Raw genomic sequence first — 15,073 nt, 5'->3', positions numbered from 1 at the left:
GGATAGTAGATAATAGTTAGACATTCAGTCCAAGCTCCCTTACAGAGCAGTATCTATTAGAGCTACCAGATCTGAGCTATAAACATCCAGCACATGACAGCAAAGTATTAATAGCCATCTGAATATATGCAACCCAGATCTGGTAGCCGTAGAAACTGAAATGTCATAGTAAATAAATGTAAACATTCAGCTTCAACCCACTTCAGCACTGGGCCTTTTTTTTCCTAACAAAATGTTATGAAGTCTATCAGAAAACATCTTGTTCCTTCTTGCTTTCTCATCGTTATGAACGGCACTCAAAAATCACTGTCACAAAAAGAAAAAAAGAAAAGGATTTGAATTTCTGCACTTCATAGCAAGACCTGTAAGCCCTTTGTATGGAAAGAATAGAATACCAAGTTTACTTTAAAAACACACCCAAATGTCTCTTCTGTGCTTGAATGTAAACACATGGACTTAAGAATGTAAATCCACAGCTTAAATTTTTTTTCATGCTACATCTTAATGATCTGTACCTTTGTAGCCTTGTAAAACTGTCAGGCTCTGGACATTTTGCATACTGAAGATTTTTTATTTTTTTTTGCCTGCAGCAAGGAACATGGATTTTGCAATTCTGGCTCCTCCTTCAGTGAAAAAAGCATACAAGTTCATAGAGTCGTCACGATTCCCACAGAGCTGACTTGCTGACGGTCTCAGGCTTTAAACTCCAAAACTGCTCCAAAGCATATGGATATTCCTTTCTGCCTGGGATCGTGTTTCTTCCTGGAGGCTTCGTGTGGGTCACACTTTCTCTCTGGATTTACTCAAGTGATCTGAAACAATCTTATCAACACCATGTTTTTATTTTGTTCTCACCCAGGAAGCTGACATGAACGCTTAGAGACTTTCTTACCACTCAAGAGTAAGTATTGTCTTTCTTACAAGGGACAGGAGATTGCATGTCTAACTGAGCTCTCTGTAGGGTCATCAGTTCAGTGTCAAATCAGAAGATCAAGGGGGTATGGGACTGTTACCAGTGGTTTAACCTTCTGCTGAAGAGCAAAAAATACCCCAAATCAATCACCTGTTGCACATATTTTTAACATTATCATGGACTTGGTTAGATCTTTCAAATGGTTTAAAATATATGGTGTTACAGATAGCTATGACACATGTCATTCATCTTCTGAACTTGTTAAAGCATAGTTCTGGATATAAGGAAGCAAAATGTGAAACATACTGCAAGCCTACTTAAGCCTTGTGGTCAACATTAAACATTGGCAATCACAGATTACTTTGGGTAAAGTTTTATTATTCATAGTAGTGACATCAATCTCGGTACTATTTGGGACTTGGGACTTTTTTTAAAAAAATATACCTTAGCATTTAAGAATGTATTATTACCTAATTCCAAGTATGGGGTTATTTTTCCTTACATTTTTTTTGGGGGGGTGCTGCTGCTTCTCAATTTTTATCTTGTAATAATTTGGTTAATTTACCCTATGCTAGTGTATGTTGCATTCTGGTTAATGGGAATTATTGTTTGGGCAGACCACAATCTGCAGTTTTCATATTTAATCTTTATCATACTTGTAAATAGGTTTTAATGATAATATGGATGCAAAAAGTCTGTCTCTGTTGGGAAGGCACAAATTAAGAATATATAGAATCTCTATTAGATGTTTCCAGGATTCATTTCATTCTCTCAAAATTTCTGATAATTTGCAAGTTTCTCCCCCCCCCAATATTTTATTATTTTTTTATAGTCACAAATGCTTAATATTTTATCAGCAACATATTGTCTGGGTTTCAATATTTAGCTTACTAATACATATTAAACTCCTTTCTCTCTACCACATTTTTCTAGCCATTGATAAAATTTATCCCATGTTCTCAAATATTTTGAATCTTCTTTCTCTTTCATTTTCAGTGTCAGTCTGTCCATTTCTGCACAATCTAAAATTTTCTTAATTATCTCTTCCTCCGCTGGTAATTCTTCATCTTTTCAATGTTGGGCAAATTAAATTCTTGCTGCAGTTAACACATGTAACATTAAGTATACACAGTCCTTCTCATAATTTCCTACAATTATACCTAACAAAAATAATTCTGCCTTAAAATCTGTCTGTTTTTTAGTCATTTTCTCTAACCATATATGTATTCTTAACCAAAACCTTTTGGCTTTAGGGCATGTCCACCAAAGATGATAATATGTGCCTGTTTTTTGTCTACATTTCCAAATTTGCAAGTTTCTTATCTTACGTGTCGCTGAACCGAAGCATAATATACCTTCCTCATATCTCTCTCTGCCTTAAGGTGGCTTCCTATGTGTTTTTGCCTACATTGATATGTATAGGTACATAGGAGAAAAAATAGGTTTTGTTCTGTTGTGTCCCTTTTGAATTTTCATTCTGCTCTTTTCTCATTGTCACTTGGAAACATCTTGTCACATCTTCAAATTATCTCTCGAAGCTTGTTACTATTACTACAATGAAAGGTTAATCCTGTACTATTCACTTAAAATTAGAATGTGGCTCCTAAAATTTATTTTATGAATTACAAGACATAAGTGAATTATATTAAGGATTTTAAAAGATGTTTCCATTTAAATATTCATGGAACATCTTATTTCCTGCTATTTTTCCTAGATGAAATGATTTTCTATTTGAAGTTTGTAGTTGTTAGAAATCTGCATATTTCATTGAACTCTTAATATGGTTTGAACTGCTACAAGGATCTCTGAGGGTGAGAAACGTGTAGAAATGATGTAAAATAAATTAAATACCAGATGGGCTTGGAGCTTACTTCATACTACTTTAAAGGATGATGTCTCCTATACTGGTATGTAAGAAAGACTTTCGGAGACTGGGTTAGGGGATGTTACCAAGGGAGCAATAAAAGTCCTTCGGGAGATAGGGCGGCATATAAGTCCCAAAAATAAATAAATAAATAAATAAATAAATAAATAAATAAATAAATAAATAAATAAAAATAAGAGATAGTATAGCCCACAGCAGGATAGTGGGCTAGTTTCTCTAGTTTCTCAGGCTGTAAAGGAGAAGAGGGGAGAATTGTACTTTCAAATTTCCATGATTAATGTTGACCATATTTGGTAGACCAGACAGGAAACACAACCAGATAAATTAATTATACTTTATTTTAAAGCTACACTGACAGAATCTTGCAAGCCTGAAAGTGCAATTCTCCCACTCTCTCCTTTACAGCCTAAAGAACTAGGGATAGTCTCTTCTGAGCCTCTTGCCCCACCCACTAGGCAGCTGCTGACTATGCTGCCTCTTATCTGTCCGTTCCCTTGGCAACATCTTCTCACCTAGTCTCCCAAGGTCTTTCTCACATATCATTACATCTGGCCAATAATAAAAGCAGCCTATTTATATTGTAAAATGGTTTCTACTTGTTAACACGCTGTCCCATCAATTTTTGTAGGCTGATGATGCATTGACTATTGCAGTTGCAGTGCAAATATCTCTTAGTCATACAGATTTTGAAGATGGTTGATAAAAATTTTCTGTAGTGTGTTTAATTTTTTTTGCACTCTTTTATACTGGATATATATGGTCTGAATGTCTTGGAGCACATCATCATTGTACTACTAACTATGGCTTTCCTGGGAACAATTCCCAGAGGTCTTGTGTGCCATCCTGTGGGGAAAAACATTTGAGGAGAGGGGATGCATGGCCATCGGAAAAACTCTCTTTGCTTGTTGCTTCTCCATTTCCATTATTTTCGCCCTTACAATTTAAGAAGTTTGATCCTTGCAAACAGGTATTTAACATGTGTGTCACTGAGGCGCATCCTATTTGGTGAAGTAGAAGTGATTGCATTGTAATGGTATGTGGGAATCACTTTGGCAAACAAATGGGAGAGCTGCAGGCTGGACTATCAGATGTAAAAGATATCTTAGCTCACAGAAGGAAGAGAGGCATGGGAAGCGTTTCAGGAGGGAGTCTCCCAGGTTTTCCAGAGAGTGAAAGGAAATGATGGGAAAGATACTTTCAGTCTTGCAAGATTCTGTTAGTTTAACTTTACAGTAAAGACAGAGCTAGTACTTAGATTATACTCTTTTACCATAACTACTTTGCAGGGCTAACAGGCAGTGTGGTTTCTTCCAGGTATTTGGGACTGTAGTTTTGTCAATTTCTTAAACAGAATAACAGAGTTGGAAGGGACGGTGGAGTCTTCTAGTCCAACCTCATGCTCAAACAGGAAACCCTATAACATTTCAGACAAATAGTTATCCAATCTCTTCTTAAAGACCTCTAGTGTTGGAGCAACCACAACTTCTGGAGGCAAGTCGTTTACATTAATCGTTCTCACTTTCAGGAAATTTTTCCTTAGTTCTAGGTTGTCTCCTTGATTAGTTTCCATCCATTGCTTCTTGTCCTGGCTTCAGTTGCTTTGGAGCATACATTGACTCCCCCTTCTCTTTGGCAGCCCCTTAAATATTGGAACACCGCTGTCATGTCCTCCCTGGTCCTTCTTTTCATTAAACTAGACATACCCAATTCCAGCAGCCGTTCCTTATATGTTTTAGCCTGCAGTCCCCTTATCATCTTCCCTGCATTCTTTCTAGAGCCTCAACATCTTTTTTATATTATGGTGACCAAAACTGGATGCAATATTCCAAGTGTAGTTGTACCAAGGCATTTGTTGTTAGCTGCGAAGTCGTGTCCGACCCATCGCGACCCTATGGACAACATTCCTCCAGGCCTTCCTGTCCTCTACCATCTTCTGGAGTCCATTTAGGCTCACGCCTACTGCTTCAGTGACTCCATCCAGCCACCTCATTCTCTGTCGTCCCCTTCTTCTATTGCCCTCGATCTTTCCCAGCATTAGGCTCTTCTCCAGTGAGTCCTTCCTTCTCATTAGGTGGCCAAAGTATTTGAGTTTTAGCTTCAGGATCTGGCCTTCTAAAGAGCAGTCAGGATTGATCTCCTCTAGGACTGACCGGTTTGATCGCCTTGCAGTCCAAGGGACTCGCAGGAGTCTTCTCCAGCACCATAGTTCAAAGGCCTCAATTCTTTGGCGCTCAGCCTTTCTTATGGTCCAACTTTCACTGCCATACATTGCAACTGGGAAGACCATAGCCTTGACTATACGCACTTTTGTTGACAGGGTGATGTCTCTGCTTTTTAGTGTGCTGTCTAGATTTGCCATGGCTTTCCTCCCCAGGAGCAAGCGTCTTTTAATTTCTTGGCTACAGTCCCCATCTGCAGTGATCTTGGAGCCCAGGAAAATAAAATCTGTCACTACCTCCATTTCTTCCCCATCTATTTGCCAGGAATTGAGAGGGCCAGATGCCATGATCTTGGTTTTCTTAATGTTAAGTTTCAACCCAACTTTTGCACTCTCCTTCTTCACCCGCAACAAGAGGCTCTTTAGTTCTTCTTCACTTTCTGCCATTAGAGTGGTATCATCTGCATATCTTAGGTTGTTGATATTTCTTCCGGCAATCTTAATTCCAACTTTTGATTCATCTAGCCCTGCCTTTCTCATGATGTGCTCTGCATATAAGTTAAATAGGCAGGGCGACAGTATACAGCCTTGCCGGACTCCTTTCCCAATTTTGAACCAATCAGTGGTTCCATGTCCAGTTCTCACTGTTGCTTCTTGACCCGCATATAGGTTTCTCAAGAGACAAATAAGATGGTCTGGTACAACAGAAAGCCGGCTCCAAAGATGGCGGACGTGCTGGGGAGAGCTCCGTAACCCCCGGTGGTAAGGCGTCCCCCCAGGAGCCCCCCAGGGATGTCAACAGACCCCTGGGGTGGGGTCAGAAGTTGGGCAACTGAGATGGGCAATGTGCTGGCCGCTGCCGCCCCGAATCAGCTGTAGGGGTGCCGGGACATCCCCACCCCACCGCCTGGGCCGTTGGCGGCCGTTTTAAATGGGGCCAGCACCCTCGCTCTGCCTCAGCCGCCTAATCTACTCTGGGCGGCGGCGGCGGCGTCTCCGAAAGATCAAAGGAGACGCCGCAGATCAGCTGTGAGGCGGAGGCGGCGTAGCGAAAGCGAAAGCGGTGAGAGCGCCCAAGCCCAAAGCCGGCCATCTTCCCAGGGGGCTGGAAACAGCGGAGGCGGTTGGCGGTGACATCTTCGGCACACCCCCTGAGCCGCTGCGGCTGCACAGCCAGCTGACTTGCGGCCGACACCTCCGCTCTACCTCGGCTCCCCTGGCCCGCTCCCGGGCAATGGCGGCGTCTCCGAGGATCAGAGGAGGCGCCGCGGATCAGCTGGGCGGTGGAAGAGGCGGCAGTGGAGACGACGGTGACCGGGACTGCTTCTCCAGGCCCAGTCATTCGCCACCCAGGGGCCTTGCCAGCGGCGGTAGCGCTGACGGCGTGGCATCTCCGCCCCACCCCCTGTACCGCTGCTGCCGCTACAACCATCCTGAGCGGGGCCGGAGTTGCTGTTCTACCTCGGCTGCCTAATCTACTCCCGGATAGCGGCGGCGTCTCCGAGTGATCAAGAAGACGCCGCAGGCCAGCTTTACGACGGTAGCGGCAGCGAATGGGTGCCAACGACTCCTCTATGCCCTATACGGCGGAAGCGGCGGCAACGGAGGCGAGGACGGCGGTGACATCCTCTCCGGGCCCCGGTCGACCGTTTTTGCCCAGGGCCCTCTGACAGCGGCGGTAGCGGCGGAGGCGAGGCATCTACGGCTCACACCCTGAGCCACCTCTTCGAGACGCCTTGATCGGAGACGGCAACAGCAGCGGCATGACACCAGGGACTCCCATACCTCTGGGAGGCCACGCTCTGGACGGTCCCCAACCAATAGGGGCCTATGGAGCTGCGGCCAGGAACAACGCCCATTGGATCAGGGAGAGAACTGTTTGGGCGGCTGAACCACCAGAGCTGACGCCAATTAATGAATCCCTCCATCTTGCCTTCTACCCACTCTCAACCACCCTTGCCCACTCTCTCCCCACAGGACATAACGGGCCTGGGTGCAAGCCACGGTGGCAGAGTGGCTTGGCCTTACACCTGCAACCCCATAGAGGTGAGAGCTCTATGGGGTATGCTTCACCCAGAGTACGTTCTGGACCACCCCCGGAAGCAGAGACACAACCCATTGTGAGAGGATGAGGAATGGCCTGCTTCTGGGGGTTCGCCCGGCCAAGTGGCAGTGGCAGGGCGACGATCCAGAAACGCACCTACCCGACTCGACCCTCCTACAAATTCACCATCCAGGGGACTGCCTTCCCGGAACCCCTTGTGACTATGCTCGTTCAATACTCCAGCACAGTACTACACGCCCTCAGGGGTTCCCCACTCTCCTGGGTGCGACCCGCCTGCATCACACCCAATCTCGATGACGGGCCCAACCACTGGGCCTCTGAGAGATGGCCGGGCAGGGTCAGGGGCCTCCAGCATAAGCCCAACAAGAGGCCCCTGATTAAGTTCTTAGTTAAGTTTTTTGTGGGGTTAGGGAGGGGGGAGGGAGAAGACTATGGTTGCGCGGGAAAGGCACGCCTTCCAGCCACCATAACGCATGCCAGGCCCACGACCATTCGCGACGGCGTACAACGAGGACCAGTCGCCGATAACACCCAGTGGCGTACTGACAAACATCCCATCCCTAGGATGGTGGGGAATGGCAGAAGGTGCACAGACAGAGGGCCATATCGTCACCGGGAGTGTCATCTCCGCTCTGTACAAGCGGTGAGACGCTCCGACCCTCTGTTCTCCCCCGGAGGACCCGGGAGCAAAGGTGCGCACCCTCCCATGCTAAGGCTGGTCTACCTGAATGCAAGGTCCGTAGCTAACAAAGCTCACCTCATTCGTGACCTAGTGGAGAGCGAGCATGCGGACCTGGCTTGCATCACGGAAACCTGGCTGGGCCCAGAGGGTGGTGTTCCTCTGGTTGACCTCTGCCCGCCAGGTTTCCAGGTGCTGCACCAGCCTCGGGCTCATGGGAGGGGCGGGGGAGTGGCAGTTATCATCAGGGAATCCCTTAGCCCGCGAGAGACCACCGTCCCTCAGATGGTCGGGTGTGAGTCTCTCCTACTGAGATACGGCCCAGGTGCACAGTTGGGCCTGCTGCTGGCGTACCTACCACCTAATCGTGCAGCGGCGGCCCTGCCCGAGCTACTCGATGCCCTCTCAGGGTTGGTGGTTGAATTCTCAAGACTCATGGTCTTGGGCGACTTTAATCTACCGTCCCTGGGAGGATCGTCCGAACTGGCTCGGGAGTTCATGGCTTCCATGGCGGCCATGGACCTGTCGCAAATAATTTCTGGACCGACTCATGAGAGAGGCCACACCCCAGACTTGGTGTTCTTGTCTGGACGGTGGCGTGATGATATCGGTGGGGGTACCACAACTGTTACGCCCCTGTCATGGACCGATCACCACCTCCTGCGGCTAGACTTCCCCCTTGCCACCCCCCACCGTGGGTGCATGGTGCCAGTCAGATGGTACCGCCCTAGGCGCCTAATGGACCCTGATAAGTTCCAGGCAGCGCTTAGGGACACGCATGCACTCCCTGCTCACAGCTCGGCGGATGCCTTAGTGGAAGCCTGGGAAAAGGCAGCCACGGAGGCTCTGGACCGAGTTGTACCCTTGCGGCCTCTGACCCGGCGCAGATCCCAGCGAGCCCCATGGTTCACCGAGGAGCTCCGGGAGATGAAGCGTCGGAGACGGGGCCTAGAGAGCCGTTGGAGATCCAGTCGATCCGAATCCGACCGATTGCGACTAAGAATCCTCACCAGGTCTTATCTCGCTGCGATAAGGGTGGCAAAATCCAACTATTTTTCCACCCTCATCGCGTCCGCAGATAATCGCCCGGCTGCCTTGTTCAGGGTGACTCGCTCCCTATTAAACCAAGAGGTGAGGGAGGAACCCTTGCAGGGTCGAGCCGAGGAATTCGGTCAATATCTGCTGGATAAAATTGCTCGGATTCGAACTGGCCTGGACTCCAACTGGGCTGAGATGGAAGAACAAGACATGGACAGTCTTGTCGACGTCATCTGGGAAGAATTTGATCCTGTAACTCCTAAGGAAGTGGACAGGATTATGAGAAGGCTGAGCTCCTCCACATGCTTACTGGACCCGTGCCCTTCCTGGCTGGCCTATGCAGCTCGAGAGGGGACACGAGGCTGGTTCCTAGCGGTCATCTCTGCTTCTCTGAGTGAGGGTCACTTCCCCACCGCCTTGAAGGAGGCGGTGGTGAGACCTCTCCTCAAGAAGCCCACCTTGGACCCATCCTCTTTGAATAACTTTCGTCCAGTCTCCAATCTTCGCTTCCTTGCGAAGGTTGTTGAGAGCGTGGTGGCGCACCAACTTCCTCAGATCCTGGATGAAGCGGTTTATCTAGACCCGTACCAATCGGGTTTCAGGCCGGGCTACAGCACGGAGACGGCATTGGTCACTCTGATGAATGATCTCTGGAGAGCCCGGGACAGGGGCCATTCCTCTGTCCTAGTCTTATTAGACCTCTCGGCGGCTTTCGATACCATCGACCATGGTATCTTGCTGCGACGCCTCAGGGGACTGGGAGTGGGAGGCACGGTTCTGCGTTGGTTCTCCTCCTTTCTCCAGGGTCGCTCGCAGTCGGTGCTGACAGGGGGACAGAGGTCGACCCCGAGGCCTCTCGCTTGCGGAGTCCCTCAGGGGTCGGTCCTCTCGCCTCTCCTGTTCAACATCTACATGAAACCGCTGGGTGAGATCATTCGCAGTTTTGGAGTAGGGTACCATCAGTATGCTGATGACACCCAGCTTTTTATCTCAACTCCAAACAATATCAGTGATGCCCTAGACGTGATGTCCCGCTGCCTGAAAGCGGTCCGGGAATGGATGGGGAGGAACAGGCTTCAACTGAACCCGGACAAGACTGAATGGCTGTACGTTCCGGCAAGCCAGGATATTCAGAACGTCCCATTGCTTAACATCGGGGACAAGTTACTACCCCCTGTTGATAGGGCCCGCAACCTGGGTGTCCTCCTAGACTCGCAGCTCTCCCTAGAAGACCACATAGGAGCTGTGACCAAGGGGGCCTTCTCCCGGGTTCGACTAGTTCGCCAACTACGGCCTTATCTGGACCTGGATTCCTTACGTACAGTCACCCATGCCCTTGTGACCTCTCGCCTAGACTATTGTAACGCTCTCTACATGGGGCTGCCCTTGAGATCCACTCGGAAGCTTCAACTGGTGCAAAGTGCAGCGGCACGGACACTCTTGGGAGCCTCCCGATACTCCCATATCACACCTCTCCTCCGTGCGCTGCACTGGCTTCCGGTTGCCTTCCGTGTGAAGTTCAAGGTGCTAACAATGACATACAAAGCCCTACATGGCATGGGTCCGGACTACCTACGGGAGCACCTTCTGCCAATGTCAGCACCCCACCGTCCTGTGCGCTCCCACAGAGAGGGCCTCCTCAGGGTGCCACCGCTCAAGGAATATCGGCTGGTGGCCCCCAGGGGGAGGGCATTCTCAGTGGGTGCGCCAGCCCTCTGGAACAGCTTACCAACCGAAATCCGGATGGCCCCCGACCTCCGTACCTTCCGACGCGACTTAAAAACTTTCCTGTTCCAGCAGTCCGGCCTGGCATGATAGCGTTAATTGGGGTCCCAGTTTGTTTTCACTATTGTTTTTATTATTTTTATTGTTCATCTGTATACCTTCCTTCCTCTGTACACCGCCCCGAGTCCCTCGGGAGAAGGGCGGTTTATAAAAACTAATAAATAAATAAATAAATAAAATAAATACTCCCATCTCTTTAAGAACTTGCCACAGTTTGTTATGATCCACACAATCAAAGGCTTTAGCATAGTCAATGAAGCAGAAGTAGATGTTTTTCTGGAACTCCCTAGCTTTCTCCATGATCCAGCGTATGTTGGCAATTTGATCTCTAGTTCCTCTGTCTCTTCGAAATCCTGCCTGTACTTCTGGTAGTTCTCGTTCCACATACTGCTGAAGTCTAGCTTGTAGGATTTTAAGCATGACTTTACTAGCATGAGAAATGAGTGCAATGGTGCGATAGTTTGAACATTCTTTGGCACTGCCTTTCTTTGGAATTGGAATGTAAACTGATCTTTTCCAATCCTGTGGCCACTGTTGAGTTTTCCAAATTTGCTGGCAAATTGAGTGTAGCACTTTTACTGCACTGTCTTTTAAGATTTTGAATAGCTCAGCTGGAATACTGTCACCTCCACTAGCTTTGTTGTTGCTCAGCTTTTCTAAGGCCCACTTCACCTCACATTCTAGGATGTCTGGCTCGAGGTCAGTGACCACCTCATTGTGATTATCAGGGACGTTAAGCTCATTCTTGTATAGTTCTTCTGTGTAATTTTGCCACCTCTTCTTAATCTCTTCTGCCTCTGTTAGGTCCCTGCCATTTTGGTCCTTTATCATGCCCATTTTTGCATTAAACGTTCCTTTCATCTGTCCAATTTTCTTGAAAAGATCTCTGGTCCTCCCTATTCTATTGTTTTCTTCTATTTCTTTGCACTGTTCATTTAAGAAGGCATTCTTATCTCTTCTAGCTATTCTCTGGAATTCTGCATTCAATTGGACGTATCTTTCTTTTTCTCCCTTGCCTTTTGCTTCCCTCCTTTCCTCAGCTATTTGCAAAGCTTCCTCAGACAGCCATTTTGCTTTCTTGCATTTCTTTTTCTTTGGGATGGTTTTGGTTGCTACCTCTTGTACAATGTTGCGAACCTCTGTCCATAGTTCTTCAGGCACCCTGTCTATCAGATCTAATTCCTTAAATCTATTTGTCACCTCTACTGTATATTCAACGGGGATATGATTTAATTCATACCTGACTGGCCTGGTGCTTTTCCCTACTTTCTTCAGTTTAAGCCTAAACTTTGCAACAAGAAGCTCATGGTCTGAGCCACAGTCAGCTCCTGGTCTTGTTTTTACTGACTGTATAGAGCTTCTCCATCTTTGGCTGCAGAGCATATAGTCAATCTGATTTCTGTGTTGACCGTCTGGTGATGTCCATGTGTAGAGCCGTCTCTTGGGTTGTTGGAAAAGAGTGTTTGCTATGACCATCGTATTCTCTTGACAAAATTCTATCAGCCTGTGCCCTGCTTCATTTTGTACTCCAAGGCCAAACTTGCCTGTTATTCCAGTTATCTTTTGGCTTCCTACTTTAGCATTCCAATCCCCCATGATGATAAGGACATCATTTTTTGGTGTTAGTTCTATAAGGTGCTGTAGGGCTTCATAGAACCGGTCAATTTCATCCTCTTCAGCACTGGTGGTTGGGGCATAGACTTGGACTACTGTGATATTGAATGGTTTGCCTTGTATTCGAACTGAGATCATTCTGTCATTTTGAGGATTGTATCCCAGTATTGCTTTTCCTACTCTTTTATTGACTATGAAGGCTACTCCATTTCTTCTGAGGGATTCTTGCCCGCAGTAGTATACCTGATGGTCATCTGAATTAAATTCACCCATTCCTGTCCATTTTAGTTCGCTGATACCTAAGATGTCGATGTTCAGTCTTGTCATCTCTTGTTTGACCACGTCCAGCTTTCCTTGATTCATGGATCTTACATTCCAGGTTCCTATGGAGAAAAAATCTTTACAGCATTGGACTTTCCTTTCACCACCAGACACATCCACAGCTGAGCGTCCTTTCGGCTTTGGCCCAGTCGCTTCATTCTTTCTGGCGCTACTAGTACTAGCCCTCTGCTCTTCCCCAGTAGCATATTGGACGCCTTCCGACCTGAGGGGCTCATCTTCCAGCGTCATATCGTTTTGCCTTTTGGTACTGTCCATAGGGTTTTCATGGCAAAGATACTGGAGTGGGTTGCCATTTCCTTCTCCAGTGGATCACGTTTTGTCAGAACTCTCGGCTATGACCTGTCCGTCTTGGGTGGCCCTGCACGGCATAGCTCATAGCTTCATTGAATTACGCAAGCCCCTTCACCACGACAAGGCAGTAATCCAAGAAGGGGACCAAGGCATTATAAAGTGGTATTAACACTTCATGTGATCTTGATTCTATCCCTCTGTTAATGCAGCCTAGGATTGCATTGGCTTTTTTGACAACTGCAGCACGCTGCTGGTTCATATTTATTTGTCCACTAGGACTCCAAGATCTTTTTCACACTTATTACTTACAGTAACTTGATTATTTTTGATGTGTGTTAAAGTCCCTAGTGGGTTATTGTTATCTGTCCTGGGCCTAATGCATGGAACGACACATGGAGATTCTGATGCCATCCTATCACATCAGAATCAACAGAGTCCACTTGTTTTGAGACTTGAGTCTAAGTGAATCATTTCAGACAGCATAGAAACTGTGGATGTGAGTAGGGCAGTCTGCAGCCTCACTTTCAGAACCCCATTAGTTACTGTTTGGCTGTTTTATTTAAGGAAAAGTGGAGGGGAGCATACTCATGTTGCAACTTGTATTATTAATTGCATGCTTCAGTGAATCAGTTTTCCACCAGTGATCTATCATCATGAATCAACTGATCAGCAGGGCAGGTCCTCAGTGGAAGGGGTTGAGGGAAAGGAACAGGCTCTTGACAATGTTGACAATGGATGTGCACAGGGTCTGAAGCTGAGGCAAAAACCTCAATCTTATACTCTGACTGTCAACATGGCCTCTGACAGTGGATCAGCTGCGGAAGACACCTGATAATCCTCCAGCAGGCCTTTGAGAATACACAGATTATTTGCATCTGTAAAACAATTCTTTATTTTTCTAAAAGAAATCTTAGAGTTTCCATATCAACTCCCAAAAGATGTTACATTTGGAGAAAACAGCTAAGAACCTATTAAATCCTGAGACCAAAATTTTCAGAATTGTCAGCAATTGTATATTGCATGTATAGACAAGCACTTAAATAAATTTGATAAATAAATTAATCTCTTATAATGAATAAATCCCCAAAAAGACTGTTGATAATGATGTACAAAACAATGTACTCTGTGTGCAGAATGATTTCCAGAGCTTGGGGCAGGAACTCAGCAGAATAGGCTGTAGGCTCACTTTTTCAGAGGTCTTACCAGTGTATAAGGAGCAAAATGGAACAGGCCAGCATATAGCAGAATTTACTATGTGGCTAAAGGAGTGGTGTAAAGGAGAAGGCTTTGGTTATATTAGTCACGATGTCTGTAGCTGGTCCAATGAAAAAATGTACAAAAGAGATGGTCTGCATCCATCCAAGAAAGGGACTGAGTTACTTGGCAATAAATTCACAGCTTTTCTGGAGGAACATTTAAACTAAACAACGGGGACAGTGAGTTAATTGATACAGAACATCACTGTCCCCGGCAATCTAAGAAAATAGGGGAACTCAGGCACCACACAAGTTATGTAGCAAGTAAACACAGGGTCAGTCATAAAGGACTCAAATGTCTATACACCAATGCGCAGAGTATGAACAGTAAGCAGGGTGAACTAGAAATTCAAGTAAATGAGGGCGGATATGATATTGTTACCATTACAGAAACATCGTGGGACAAAACCCACAAATGGAACACACAGCTAGAGGGATTTAAATTATTTAAAAGAAACAGACTAAACAAAAGAGGAGGTGGAGTTGCTCTATATATAAGAAATAACTTTATCTCTACAGAAATAGAGCACAACAATGATGAAAACTGTAAACTTGAATGTATTTGGGTCAATATAAAAGGGGGAAAAAATGACATTGCCATAGGTGTATACTATAGGCCGCCCAACCAAGCAGAGGAAATAGATGAACTTTTTGCTAGTCAGTTAACTAAGGTATGTAGGAAGCGCATCACAATAGTAATGGGGGACTTTAATTACCCTGATATCAACTGGGAGACAAATTCTGCACCAAGTGGAAGATCTAACAGATTCCTGACAAACCTAGCAGACAACTTTCTATCCCAAAGAGTAGAGAAGGGAACTAGGATTAGCCATATTGGATTTAATTCTCACTAACAGAGATGAAATGATAGAAAGTGTTGAAGCCACAGGAAGTGATCATGCAATATTGGAATTCAACATTATGGAAGCACAAGCAATAGAATACAGCCAAACTAGAGTCTTGGACTTTAAAAGAGCTAATTTCAATAAACTTAGAGAGACCTTGGGAAGAATTCCATGGAAGAGAATCCTAAAGAGGAAAACAACT

General features: G+C 46.1%; 1 protein-coding gene across 4 annotated transcripts in view; it reads left to right on the top strand.

Moving 5' to 3' along the window:
* The first annotated feature begins 647 nt into the window (after positions 1-647).
* PRLR (prolactin receptor) overlaps positions 648-15,073 on the top strand; it is an 85,739-nt gene continuing 71,313 nt past the window's right edge. For 2 of the 4 annotated variants that reach the window (XM_081319340.1, XM_081319341.1), the window contains exon 1: positions 664-901. The gene's annotated coding sequence lies outside the window, so the exon portion shown is untranslated. Of the gene's footprint in view, positions 902-15,073 lie in introns of all 4 variants that reach the window. The other 2 variants (XM_081319342.1, XM_081319343.1) reach the window with 2 other exon arrangements.

Source organism: Vipera berus, assembly GCF_964194415.1.
Source record: "Vipera berus genome assembly, chromosome: 2".
Taxonomy (NCBI): Eukaryota; Metazoa; Chordata; class Lepidosauria; order Squamata; family Viperidae; genus Vipera; species Vipera berus.
Note: the sequence above shows the minus strand (reverse complement) of the source record. Positions and strands in the feature narration are given on the sequence as shown.